Below are 15,184 nucleotides of genomic sequence, written 5' to 3'. Positions count from 1 at the left end.
CTTCCCCGAGACACGAGTCTTCACCCCTGGACTATGTAATCCCCCAATGTACGCAAAAATGTCCCCTCAGGGATTTGACACGAGCATTTTGTGGAGTATGGGGACAACTAGTTCGGATCAAGTTGGAGGTATGGGAATAAGAGTACCTCACATCTTACTGCTATGTTCAAGTATTCTCTTTGTCTTCTTAGATGATTGCGGTTATATTATGTACTGTACTCTTTTAGTACAATAATTGTTGCATGTTTTTTCTTGTACTGTTCAAAAACCCAATAAATACCTTATGGAAGAAAAAAAAAGAAAAATGCTTCCTACACTCACCCCATCCTGTTTTTTTTTTTTTTTTCATATTCCCTTTAGTTAATGCATCTACAGTCAATTATAATTAAGTCAGTTAGGGCTACTTACAGGTCACCCCTAAGATGGCCATACATGGATCGAAATCTGTACAGTTTAGCAGGAACCAGCTGAATTTTGGTCCAAGTATGACCGTTCCCAGTTGAGAGAAGTTGATCTAGTGATTGACACCTTCTGAATGAAACCACGGCAAGTTGGCTGGAATTCTGATCAGTGTATTCTGGCAGCGGAGGAGTTCCTCTGCCAGAATAAAATAGCACAACGGGGGGATTCCCCATCCCTCTTGAATGGGGGAATAGGTTTGTTATTTTTGATCAGCCAGCCAAACCAAAAAAAGATTTATCTATGACCAGCTTATGTCCTGCTTTGTTGAGTACGGAAAGCAGTTTCCAGTTCTAGATAAGCATATATTACAGCTCTATTGATTGGAATGACACTAGATATACGCCATTCATCCATATTTCCGGTCTGTATCATTTTATAAAGGTCATACAGTACTTTGATGCTTCATAATTGCTCAGTGGACCTTATATTGACATTGCACTGTTGAACTGAGTGTGTATATGTTTACCTTCCATACCTTTATAGCTTATTAAAACCTTATTACAAATGTATTAAACAAGAAAATTAAGTAAAATGATCATTATAACATTCTGGACTCCTAGGCATTCCAATTTACCAGACTGAAACATGCAGCTCATACTCAGTTTGGGACTGAACCAGTATACCTTGAAAACTATACTCCAGAAAAACACCTTGCCCCGTGATCACACTAAATTGATATCCACCCATTATAGTGTACCCATTAACAAAGAACACCCAAAAGAAAAGAAAATTAGAGATAGGTGGACCGCTGTTATACCAGAACTAACGGAGGAACAATGGGGGGAAGTGTTGACCTCATATACGCCCACAGTTATCTCTGCCAAGGACAAAATGATACAACTCCAGTATTTACACCAAATGTAATAAACTCCATTTAGACTGTATAAAATGGGAAGGAGAGACAACTCCACGTGTAATATATGTTTAGCAGCAGAAGGATCCTTTATCCATATGGTATGGGACTGTAATAGGATACGGCAGTTATGGTTGCAGGTGACTTAGTTTATTGCTGATAAATTTGATCTGAATATTTGTAGCCCACTACTCAGACTTCTAGGTATTATTGAGGATGAAGTTATGAGTAACAATATGAGAATATTATTACGATTACTATTGTATGTTAGAAAGCTGATTGTTCTCAACTGGATTAAGAGGGACTATCTCACGTTATCCACCAGGAAGGGCCTGGACAATGTAACATTATAAATTACTTATGAAGCAAGGGGATGTGCAAAAAAATTCAATAAAGTTTAGAGTTAATGGATAAAATCTAGTGAAACCGTACAAACTGACATTTTTAAGATGATTTCTTTACAATGAATAAGATATGACTTATATATATCACAATTACCAATACAAAATAGAAAATAGCTATTTGTACAGAAGAATATACCGTATTCAGTTATAGAGATCATCAAGACTTGTTTACACAAATGATATGCTGTTTTACACACTGATGACTGTACCCTGCTATCAGTTTTTCCTGACGTGTGTATGTACACTTGGCAAATAAAAACCTTTTAATAAATGCTCATTGTAATCCGTAATCATGCTGGTAGCCAGGAAAGAAAGAGGAATTTTACTCACAGTAATAATGTGGTTTGGTAATCCTGACATGATTTATATGGAGTGTAAATTTTAATGATTTGTCTGTAAAGTAAAATCCAATCGGGACAAAAACCATAAGCAGTTTAATATTGATTTATGTAAATATTGTTTAAGCTTCAGAAGTAATTTACTGAACCAAAGAGTCTTAGGCCGCGTACACACGGGCGGACTGTTCGCCCAACCTTGTCCGCTGAACAGTGTTTGGGCGGACAGTCCGCTCGTGTGTGGGCTTTCAGCGGACAGTTTCAGCGGACAGTTGGACGGACAAAGTCTTTCGGAAATTCCGAAAAACTGTCCGCTGAAACTGTGTTTGAGCGAACAGTCCGCCCGTGTGTGGGCCTGTCCGCTGTACTTTCGAAATGAGCGGACTGTTCCCGCTCGGAAAGTCCGCCCATTTCGAGCGCGTGTACAGGTAGGCGGGGCCCGCGAAGGAGACGTCGCGGGCTCCGCCGCCTGGAATGGGCTTAAAGGGGAACCCCAACGCCGAAAAAAATCGGCGTGGGGGTTCCCCCAAAGTCCACACCAGACCCTTGTCCGAGCACGCTACCCGGCCGGCCAGGAAAGGGGGGCGAGCGAGCGCGCCCCCCCTCCTGAGCCGTACCAGGCCGCGTGCCCTCAACATGGGGGGGTGCCTTGGGGAAGGGGGGGCCGCGCGGCCCCCCCACCCCAAAGCACCTTGTCCCCATGTTGATGAGGACAAGGGCCTCTTCCCGACAACCCTGGCCGTTGGTTGTCGGGGTCTGCGGGCGGGGGGCTTATCGGAATCCGGGAGCCCCCTTTAAGAAGGGGGCCCCCGGATACCGGCCCCCCACCCTATGTGAATGAGTATGGGGTACAATGTACCCCTACCCATTCACCTGTGAAATAAAGTACAAAAAAAAACACAACACAGGGGAAAAAATATTTTATTGCACAGCTCCGGGGGTCTTCCGTCTTCGGGGGTCTTCTCGCCGGACTCCTCCGCTATGTGTGTGTAGCTCTTTTACTAGCGGAGGAGTCCGGCTTTCTTCCTCCCCGCCGCCGGCCTCTTCTCCCGACTTCGGGGGTCTTGTCCCCCTCTTCGGTTCTTCTGCCGGGCCACCGCGCCTTCTTGTAGCTCTTTTACAGGCGGTGGCCCGGTCTTCTGTCGCCGCTGCCTTCCGTTCTTCTGTCGCCGCCTTCGGTTCTTCTGCCGGGCCACCGCGCCTTCTTGTAGCTCTTTTACAGGCGGTGGCCCGGTCTTCTGTCGCCGCTGTCGTCGCCGCCGCCGCCGCCGCCTTCCGTTCTTGTTCTTCTTCTTGTTCTTCTGCTTCTTCTCCTGGAGATGTTGACTCGACGAGCTCTCCGGCCGGAATGCCAGAGCCGCGCTGTGCGGTCACTTATATAGTGACAATGGGGCGGTGTCACATGGTATATGTCACATGGGTTGGTCACATGGGTTGATGTCACATGGAGACTATGACATCGTAAGGGGGCGGGGTCACCATGTGACCAACCCATGTGACATATACCATGTGACACCGCCCCATTGTCACTATATAAGTGACCGCACAGCGCGGCTCTGGCATTCCGGCCGGAGAGCTCGTCGAGTCAACATCTCCAGGAGAAGAAGCAGAAGAACAAGAAGAAGAACAAGAACGGAAGGCGGCGGCGGCGGCGGCGACGACAGCGGCGACAGAAGACCGGACCACCGCCTGTAAAAGAGCTACAAGAAGGCGCGGTGGCCCGGCAGAAGAACCGAAGGCGGCGACAGAAGAACGGAAGGCAGCGGCGACAGAAGACCGGGCCACCGCCTGTAAAAGAGCTACAAGAAGGCGCGGTGGCCCGGCAGAAGAACCGAAGAGGGGGACAAGACCCCCGAAGTCGGGAGAAGAGGCCGGCGGCGGGGAGGAAGAAAGCCGGACTCCTCCGCTAGTAAAAGAGCTACACACACATAGCGGAGGAGTCCGGCGAGAAGACCCCCGAAGACGGAAGACCCCCGGAGCTGTGCAATAAAATATTTTTTCCCCTGTGTTGTGTTTTTTTTTGTACTTTATTTCACAGGTGAATGGGTAGGGGTACATTGTACCCCATACTCATTCACATAGGGTGGGGGGCCGGTATCCGGGGGCCCCCTTCTTAAAGGGGGCTCCCGGATTCCGATAAGCCCCCCGCCCGCAGACCCCGACAACCAACGGCCAGGGTTGTCGGGAAGAGGCCCTTGTCCTCATCAACATGGGGACAAGGTGCTTTGGGGTGGGGGGGCCGCGCGCCCCCCCCTTCCCCAAGGCACCCCCCCATGTTGAGGGCACGCGGCCTGGTACGGCTCAGGAGGGGGGGCGCGCACGCTCGCCCCCCTTTCCTGGCCGGCCGGGTAGCGTGCTCGGACAAGGGTCTGGTGTGGACTTTGGGGGAACCCCCACGCCGATTTTTTTCGGCGTTGGGGTTCCCCTTTAAGCCCATTCCAGGCGGCGGAGCCCGCGACGTCTCCTTCGCGGGCCCCGCCTACCTGTACACGCGCTCGAAATGGGCGGATTTGCCTCCGCCTTACGTGGGCGAGTCCGTTCATTTCAAAAGTTGAGCGGACTGTTTGGCAAACAGTTCGCTCAAACAGTCCGCTCGTGTGTGGGCAAGTCCGCTCATGCAAATTTTGAGCGGACTGTTTGCCGAAACTGTTTGACGAACAAGGTTGGGCAAACAGTCCGCGCGTGTGTACGCGGCCTTACAGTCATAATGGAAATCAATAGTAAAACTAAATAATGTTAAGATCTTTTCACTTTTTGTGTAATTGTAAACAGTCCATGCATATTGAATTTTACAATGTACAATTTTAGATCCTCCACAGCTGGTGAGAACTGCATTGTGTACAATGGCTAGTTTATATGCAACTTCCAGAAGCATGATATTGTTTTTGCAGTCTTTATTTCCTGCTACGAGCCCTCAAAACATTGTTCTTGTTTACTTTCCTGAACATGTCTTAATGTGTATGTAAAGTCAAAACTTGGGCGGTGGGCCGTAGTATATATGTAAGATACCTATGCGGCTGTTTCCTGATGCGGAGTGGTCTATGAGAGAACGATACTTTTGTTCTTACTTTTGGTTCCTTTTTTCTTTTTCTCTACCTCCTTTCTTCTTTATTTTTTGGTTTTATTGATATTTTCCATGTCTCAACAGTTTTCAAACCGAACCTATTTGTATTTCTATATTCTCTGTATACTTTTGGATGTAAAAACCAATGCTACTGTAAGACTGTACTTTACTCCTATGTTGGGTTTGTACCATAAGTGTTTTACAATAAAAACTTATTTGATTTACAAAAAAAAAAGTCAAAACTTTTTTTTCCCCCATTTTCAACACTTTGGATAGTCAGGGGAAGTTTTAAAATCCCTATCAGCTTGTCATTACTGTCTGCAGAGGGAATTTACCTTTCTATTTGTCCTCTGATTATTATCTCTGGTACATTAAGAGACGGGAAACCCAACATTTTAGAGCTACCACAGGAACAGGAAGTGATGGTAAATCTTCAAGTAAAACACCAGTTCCAAAACTGTTTTTTTTTTTTTGCTTTGAAGAGATTCCCTCTTATGTCCTCTTGTGTGTTTGAGACAGGATGTAAAGGGAAATATCCCCAATGGGATACAACCACCTAAAAAATAACAGATAGGGATTATACACTCTCCCACTCTGTCCACTTAAAATTTTGGTTTTACATAAACTTTAAGGTCCTGTCCATTTTACATGTTTATGGTTTATTTGCCTGCATTAGGATGAATTCACAAAGCTTTAACACAAGGATAACGCTCTCTAAGTGACTGTAACTCCCAAATATCACCTGGCTCAGCTGAAAATAACTAACGTTATGGAAAATAAATATACCTATCCTGGTATGTTGCTTTGTGGAATGAGCTTATTGTCTGATGGTTTGCTACAGTTATCCATGCGTTCCACAGAATATATACAGTATGTGTAATACCTCCTCTGTGTTCTACACTTTCTGCTGTTCAACTCATTCATCTTACTTCTTGCTGCTAACTTGTCTCTTTCTGTTAGGCCCTTCAGAGCCGGTTCACACAGGGAACCTGGGATCCGACTTCAAGTTGCCCGAAGTCGAGTGGTTGAGAAAATCAATGGAAGTGAATGGAGCCGTCTTAATGTACACTACTGAAGTCGCTCCGACTTCAGAAAAGGTTCCTGTACGACTTCAATCTGACTTCTAAGTGACTTGTACCCATTTCAATGGAAGTTGCCTCCAAGTCGAATCCCCTGTCTTAACTGAAGCAACTTTCCAGGAAGTAAAAATAGTTTTCTAGGCAAACCCCTCCCTCCCACAGAGCTGATTATTATGTGATTGGCCACTGGCAAAGTCCCTGTCCTTGAGGCAACTTCAAGTTGCCTTGTAAGTTGCCTCAAATCACGCTGTGATTCATACTCAAGTCGCGTCCAAGTTGCCTCCTAAAGTTGCGCTGGAAATCGTGTTGCCGGTTCTCACTGGCTCCCAGTATCACAGATATATCTGTCTGAACTTCTAATACTATCCCACAAAGCTCTCTGCTGTCTGTCTTTTCCATACATTTCCCATCTAGTTTCAAGAAACCATTCTTCTTCTTTTTTTTTTTTTTTATTCAAACATTTTTATTAATATTAAAAAGGCATCTGAAAAATACACAGAAAAAATGAGCAGTATAAGTCAAACAGTAAAGATAAACAGAATTTTCTTGTTAAAAAAAAAAAAGATATAAAGAATACAATAGTTAATCTGTGCAATCGGTGCTAGGGAAAATAATAGAAAATAAAAAAGGAGAAAGGTAAAACAACATTTACCTATAATTAATTAAATAATCTAATCTAAAGAATGAAATACCCTTTTGTTGCCACATTGAGAAACCTGTCAATTTGCAAAGTTCAGGAAAATTTAGGCTTATGCTTTAGCAGGGTAAAATCCAAAGGACCAGCAATATGTAATGCCTCTTTTAAGGCCTTTCAAAGAAGAGCTGCTATAAGGGAGGAAGAGGGAAGGCTCTGTAGATCCATCTCTAGAGGAGAGCTAGCAGGCAAGTTAGGGTTTAACAGGCTTATCAGTTTAGCTATAGGGTCTGAGGTGTCACACTGGCCCCAGCCAGCAATTTGTTGCGTCTGAGATGCTATAGAATACATATTGGCGTGCAGGACCGCTAAGCCTCCTCTATCTTTGCTATACTACAAAGTGGTTAGGCTAATATGGGCCTTTTTCTTTTTCCATATAAAATCTTGGAATTGAGAATCTATGCGTTTTAACCACTTGTTAGAGATCCACATAGGGGATTTATGGAAGATGTACAGAAGTTGCGGGCCCAAACCATCTTTATTAAATTGACTCAGCCCACTACTGACAAGGGGAGCTTACATCAATGTAGGCTGGCCATACATGGTCGAATTTCAAAAGAATTTTTTCTTTTGAAAATCTGAAAATTTTGTACGTTTTGTGATCCAATGGTGCCGTTTTGAAATTTGACCAACCCAGCCTTTATTTTAACCTCCTGTTGCTACGAAAATAATTTTTGTGGCTGGGAGTCTTTTCTTTCTGAGGAATTTTTTTTCTTGCACATGCGCATTTCTTTTTCGATTTACATTTCTCACATGATTCTCCCAGCATTGATTAGAAAATAATTTGTTTTTCAAAACTTTTCCAACATGCCCAATTACACAAATTCCATTGGCCTGCTTGAAAATCGGCTGTTGCTGCAGCCCAATAATAAGAAATTTGAATGAAAATTCTAAGATAAGAGTTTCAAAAGAAAATTCTTTCGAAATTTGACCTTTATTAGGTACATGGGTATGTCTTAGGCTTCTTAGTTTTTGTCTGTCCAACAAAGGGCTAAGATTCAATCTGAGATAGAGTGAAGGCTCAGGAGAGACCACCAGGTATTTAAAAGAATTGGATACAGTGATTTGGTTGGCATGAGTCGGGAGGGGTGCTCCTAGTGGGTCAAGGAGCATAAGAATAGATTTAGACCAATTTATAGTGAAACCAGAGAATTCACTGAATTAGGAAATAGTTGTCAGAGTCTGCAAAAAGTCAGCTGTGTTGCCTAGATAAAGCGAAATGTCATCTGCATAGTGGAAATTTTTTTCGAGAAAAGATCCTCGACAAAATTCCACTATGTCCGTGTCCTTGCGGATTAAGATGGCCAACGTTTCTACTGCGAGGGCTTCAGTGTAGAGGAGGGAAAGCTGACAATGACACCCCACAGTAAGCCTATGGGTGACATCGTAGCATAGACATTTACAGCCATTGGCGGCAATTTCTCAACACAGAAGTTGCCACTGGGGAGATCACATGACTGGACCAGAGCCACTTCAGAATAGATAAGTAGACATGCCTTTTCTTTACAGGGTTATATAGAATAGGCTTAGCCTTAGTTAGATTTTGACTAAACTTCCACTTTAACACAGATATTATTTTTAACACCAGCTTTCTCTATTTAAAATAAATAATTAAAATTGCACAGATTTACCTATAAAAAAAGCAGACCGTGAAAACTGTAATGTCCCTTGTCATTGGTAGTCCGTATTCATCACTAGCCACCAATGTCAGTGGTGATTTATGATTTTCACTGTCTGTGTCCCCTTACTTGGTGGTCAGTTGGGGAAGGGCCTCTTTACCTTGGTGTTGGGTAGAATGGCCTCCTTTAGTTGGTGTTTAGTCCCAGAAGAACCCCTTATATTGATGATCAGTGAAAGGAATGCATCTTACATTGGTGGGCTGTAGGAAGAATTTTGGACCCTATTTGAGAAAGGCTGCTCTAGATACTAAGCTTGCACGATCAGGGCTGGCTGTCTTTTTCCTTGTTATCATACAATATATGAAATATATCTATGTCATTGAAAGCATTTTATGTCCATAGTATCTGTTATGCCGCGTACACACGATCGGAATTTTGGTCGGAAAAAGCTATGATGGTCTCTCCCGACGGAATTCTGCTCAAGCTTGTCTTGCATACACATGGTCACACCAAATTCTGGCCATCAAGTACGCGGTGATGTACAACACGTACGCTGGGATTAGAAAAAGGAAGTTCAATAGCCACTGCGCCACCCTTTGGGCTCCTTCTGCTAATCTCGTGTTAGTAGAAGTTTGGTGAGAGACGATTCGTGCTTTTCAGACTTGTGCTTTTTCAGATTGTTTCACTGCTGTTCAGTTTGTGCTTGTGGGTTTGTATCTGGTTTTCAGTACGTGTAGTCAGTTCGTATCTGTTTTTCAGTGTGTTCTTGTCTGCTCGTTACTGATTTTCAGCTCGCTCTTCACAGGCCTTGCTGTTTTTCAGTGCATTCTATTTTGTTCGTTCTGACCAGCCGGCCATTTTGAAGCCATGTTGTGGTTACATACTTGTCGTACAGTTCGTGCTGTGTGGGAGCTTGGTGTTGGGGTTCTTACTTTGACCCAAGCCCAGTCCATGAACAGGGTGAGGAGGAGTTCATGGGCCAAGAATTGGTTATGCCAGCCTGACCAATTTTCTCATATGCCTTTGCTGCGTGAGAGCCAGGAGAATAACCCTGATGATTTCAGGAATTATCTCTGAATGACGGAACCCGTTTTTCACTTTTTGTTGGCTTTGCTGTCCCCTTATATTAGCAGGCAGGACACCTGCATGCTGCAAGCCATCACTCCCGAGCAGAGGCTAGTCGCCACGTTGCGGTACTTGGCAACTGTGAGAAGTCTGCAGGACCTCAAGTTCTCGACAGGCATCTCCCCCCCCAGGCTCTGGGGATCATTATTCCAGAGACCTGTTCTGCCATCATTCAGGTCCTGCAGAAGGACTATATTAGGGTAAGTTTTATCCTTTATTAACATCCCATTCTATGTATTTAATGTTTGCTATTGTATTGTATTTCTTTCATCATTCCCTAATTACCATGACTGGAATATGCTGTGAATGTCCCCTTTATCCTCATGCATTCTGGATTTTCTTAATGCTCCTTTTTTGGCCTACATGCATATTTGCCTTCACTAACCTCCCAGCATGCCATCCTGGGCCCTACACACCTATAGCCTAGTCACTTAACAATGTATTTTGTCAGCTTCATTGTAGTGCTTTACCCTAAACACCCCCTAAAATGTGTACAAATGTTGTGTGTGCTTAAATTCATGCAGAGTGCCAGAGGCTTTGTTTTGGGGCCCCAAAATCATTTGGAACCTCCCCAACCGGTAAGTCAACCGATACCAATACTCTATCTACTGACTTTGCCAAGCCCATACACACTATACCTACCTCTTTTGTGGTCAGATTTATGGATGAATTCCCCAAAGCTTATAGTGCAAGGGCCTGCCTGAATACTTTCAAATTTTTCTATTATGACACTTCTTACCTGTCCAGTGGGCTGCCAATAGTGTAAGTAAGGAGGGGCTGGCCAAAGTAACACACATTATGCATTCAGCTTTCAATGAAGTGGAGAGGGTTACCTGGCCAAAATATCCCCTCCACCTAAAATTTTTACAATGGGCCACCCCACCCCGGGGGGGGGGGGGGGGGGTGGATCTCATAAGTGGACCTTATATTTTTGTCTTTAAAGAGTTCTTCAAATACAATGTTACGCTGATGTTGGCCAAGAATGTTTGTGTCTAATCTGCTTGCAATGTTATGTGCAAAATGACTAATGCCTTTTTTCTGTTTTGACTCCACAGTTTCCTTCAACACCACAGGAATGGCAGAGTGTGGCATCCCACTTTGCCAACTGTTGGGACTTTCCCAACTGTGGAAGGGCAATTGATGTCCACATAGTCCCACCACCCCATTTGGTGTCATACTATTTTAACTATAAGTGGTTTCATAGTATTGTGTTGATGGCAAGAGCTGTCGGCAACATATGAGTTTCTCTATGTGGACGTGGGGAAGATAGGCTGGATGTCGGAAGGTGGGGTCTTTGCCCAGAACGAGTTCTACTGATGTCTCCAGAATGGTGGCTTGGGATTGCCACCTGTGGAAGAGAATGTCGAAGGACTCCCGTTTGTTTTTATTGCTGATGAAGCATTTGGTCTGGGTGATCATATGATGAGGCCATTCCTCCAGAGGACCCTCACCCCGGAGAAGAGGGTTTTTAATTCCCGGCTGGCCAGAGCCTGAAGAGTCGAGAAGAATACCTGTGGGATAATGGGCAGCCGGTTCTGCCTATTTCTGACACCAATAAATCTTGCAGTGTACAAACTAAACCACATTGTATTATGCAATAGAAAGGGGCTCTCAGTGAATCAGAAAATTCTGGTGCGGTGGTCCCATCCCTAATATACTTTGAGAAAGAAAAGAGGTACCCCTATTGGAGTGGGATTTTAAATGACCACCGACAACATATAACAGTTAAAACATATACATTCTTTATTAACAATTACAAAACAAATACAGAATCCAGCCAGAGAGACTGATGGTGTCTCTATGACAATCTACAGATATAGACATACATGGATAAATATAAAAAGCCAACCAATGAATAAAAAATACTCTTTTCTTATGACCCACACCCGACGCATTTCTAGTTGCTGGTATCACAGAACTTTCATCAGGGGTGAAGAGCAAAGTTTAGATGGCATAGTAGTATTTCTGGAATAATTGAATATCAGAATTGAATATGCTTGAAAAGCTACATAGAGTGTATTTTGCTAATATGCATGGGTGTGTCCTAAATCGGTATAACGCTGCGTAGATAATAGGGTACGGATCGGCGTTATCCTAAATAGGAGGTATCGAACGACTACTTCCTCCAGATCCACCTTGCCTAAAGGGCTGAATAGAGGAAGGGAGGATTAGTGCATGTATATGCAATTCACTCTCTTCTTCCGTATCATAACAAACCATAGTTAAAATAACTGATGGTTATGAGAAATAATATTATGGAGATCACTAGAAAAAAAATGCAGATCTTGATAAAAAAATAAATATATAAAAACAAAACAAAAAAACAAACATTATTATGGAGATGTGACGAAAAAAAAAATTATATTATTCTTGAGATCACAAGAAATAATAAAGAAGTTTGTGAGAACTCTGAATATGAGCAGCAAAACAAATTCATTCTTCTAGCATCCTAAAGAAGAAGAGAATGCACTGCATTAAACTATTTAAAAAATTTCAGTGTGAACGGTATTTTTTACCAGACCGAGCGCTTCCATTTCATACTTGAATCTGGGCATGCGTGAGTTTTTGCTCGTTGGAATTGCATGAATGGATTTTCGGATAGGAACTTTTTCCGACCGAAAAAATTGAGAACATGCTTTCAATCTTTTGCTGGCCGAAATTCAGCCAGCAAAGGTCAGATGGAGCATACACACGATCACATTTACCGACCAAAAGCTCTCATTGGACTTTTGCTGGCGTAATTTCCGATCGTGTGTACGGGGCTTTATACTAACCTTTTGTATGATATACAGTGCCATGGGAGACTATGATGATACACAAATTATTTATATTGTACGTTAAATTTGCACAAAGATGTCAAAATACACAATAGCGATTCTGTGGAACTTTTTTTCTGAAAGTAGGAGGTTCAGTCCTTTAGGATAAACCACCCCTTTAACTTAACCCCACCCATTACTACTATACCTGTGCTTATATACATTTTGGGCTGTTTGCTAGTGCTTTATTACATACCTTAACTTGCCACATCTTATTCAAAGCCAAAAAGCAGGCGCAGGTATAAAAATATTGGACTAATATAAACTTATATGTGATTTTTTTTCTCTTAACTGGAGTTTTCTTTTTAATCTAAAATGTTAGAATTGAATTTCTAATTTAAAAACACTTTTGGATTTCTTTTCATTGGAGCTTATTTCTGCAGTTTTAGATGTTTGTTTAGTATAAAGTGAAGGGAACAAAGAAACTGCAATTTTCAATTATTGCTTTTATTAAATGCAAAATTGCATAATTCTATTGAGTTATGATTGAATATTATTCGACTTAATTGAAGTGTATGGGGTTGTCGCCTTCTGCAAAACGTGAAGTACAAAAACTTATTTTTCAGCTGTTTGAATAAGCCTTTTGTACTTAATTGTGTTTCCCTTTTCTATCAGCAATACAAATGTATTTAAAATGTGTGAATGTGAATATCTGTGTTGTAGGAGAAAACAGCATGGTAGCAATTTGATTGGGTTAATTATACGTTTGTGTCAACACAGATTTACCACATTGGGTATCAAAACCGAAGCATAGCTCAATAAAACCTGAACACAACAAAACAGTTTTTTAGTATGTATTTTTGATTATTGGAAGAGTGAAGATTTACAGCTGCCTAAGTCTTGCTTTGGCCACACATGTTACTAGGGTATTGCTAAACGGTTTGGTTATGAGCCACATGCCATCCCAAGCAACTGCAAGAGAATAGTAACCTACAGAGAAAAGCTAGAGCAGGAAAGTACTTTCCAAGTTACCAACTGACAACCTTTGCTCTAAAAGCCCCTTTAAAGCCAAACGCTGTGCCCCCCCACTACAGTTTTGTAACTCATTATCTAGCTTAAGGGGGCTTACTAAGCATTTGCCTCTACTAACTACTAACTTAAAGAGGAAGTAAACCCTGATGAGTTTACTTCCTCTTTCATTCCCTGCAAAGGCAAAGCATAATGGACTACTATGCATTATGTGTCACTTAGGTGACACAGGAGCCAGCGAAGTCACCGCTGTCCCCTGTAGTCCGGCGCATCCATCTTCTTGGTGGGGTCTCGCAGCTCCGCCGCTGTCATTCGGCGAAGCCGCGATGACGTCACTCCCGCGCATGCGCACGGGAGCCAACACGCGCAGCAGCTCCGTCGTTGAGAATGCCGAGCTCAGTGCGCCTGCGTGCCTGTCTTCGGGCAAATATCTCCTAAACCGTATAGGTTTAGGAGATATTTCTTGGACCTACAGGTAAGCCTTAATCTAGGCTTACCTGTAGTTCAAAGTGTGTTGTAAGGGTTTACAACCACTTTAATGTTAGCCTTCTTCAAACAGTTATTTTTGCTTTTGCTGGATAGTTCAGCTCCTGCTGCACTTCAGCTTTCTGCCAACATCTCCACTTGACCATTTACGAAAATGCACGGCTGCAGTGCCATTATCCAACCATGGGTGGGCGGTGAGACAACACTATACTGGTGTCTGTAGTGTTGATGGGAGGAAAGAAATACAGCATGCAAAACTGTACAGTCTGGCAAAGCTAAAACAGGAAACTCTGATGAACTTCTCTTTAATCTAAGAAAATTATTATGTTTGCAATGGGCTAGTTTAGGTATGATCTGGGGGAACAATTGATTTGGACGGGTTAGAAAACTGTCCTGATGACTACTGAGGTCCCCTGAAATGGGAGGCACTGACAACATCTATCTGTGCTGCGTACCTCCTCTCTTCTCTACCAATCTACCCTGAATCATTCCACAAGACAAAATAAACCTGTTCACAAAGTGCTTAGCCTACTTTGAAAGTGGCTTCCCTAGAACTATCACCTGTTTTTAGGCTTTTTTTTACTTTTTTTTTTTTGGTAAGTTGTCTTTCTGTAGCATTATCTCTGTTCCCTTCAGATGCTCATTTCTGTTGACAACTTGCTCTCTCTCATCACAGTTTCCAAGAACTGCCATTATAGCATATATAAGGACCAACTAAAATACCTTAAAATTAAGACCTAGAAAGCCCGATGCCTTTTTTTCCCACATTCACAACAAATTGAGCCTGATTTATGCAAATAACACCATCTTGAAAAAAGGACTTCAGGGTAATACTATCTTTAGAGTGGCAACCCTGCATCTGAATGCCAAACTGACTAGATGTCTAAAGCAATCAAGCAACCTTTAAAGAACCACAATACTGAGCCTTGGACATTGTTGTTTTGATCTAGTGGGCCACCTCGGCACTGGTCTGGTATGTCTGCTCATTATTGCAAGTGTCAGTGCTTCTAAGCCCATGTGGCCCATTAGGCTGAATCAGTATCCAGTGGGCATGGCTTTAACCTACCGATTTGCCTTGCAAAGCATTACCTTTCCTAGAATGTCTTTTTATATTTGTAGGGAGTTATTTGCACATTTTAGTAAAGTAAATTCTGGGAGTTATAAAAGCTGGAGCAACATTGTGAGTGTAGCACAATACACACTCACATGATGGTTGTGCAGACTATTCAGTCTACTCTTGCAACCCAAAGTCAGAAAGACTAGAAGGGTCCCATACCA

The 15,184-nt window shown here is 42.9% G+C and overlaps 1 protein-coding gene across 1 annotated transcript in view; it reads left to right on the top strand.

Annotated features, from left to right (window-relative positions):
* Positions 1–15,184, top strand: part of SLC25A12 (solute carrier family 25 member 12) — a 216,866-nt gene that overhangs the window by 130,756 nt on the left and 70,926 nt on the right. The window lies entirely within an intron of this gene.

The sequence above is a fragment of the Lithobates pipiens genome, unplaced genomic scaffold, assembly GCF_037356315.1.
Source record: "Lithobates pipiens isolate NorthernLeopardFrog02 unplaced genomic scaffold, aLitPip1_a1.2 Scaffold_22, whole genome shotgun sequence".
Taxonomy (NCBI): domain Eukaryota; kingdom Metazoa; phylum Chordata; class Amphibia; order Anura; family Ranidae; genus Lithobates; species Lithobates pipiens.
This window is presented reverse-complemented; position numbering and strand designations above follow the sequence as displayed.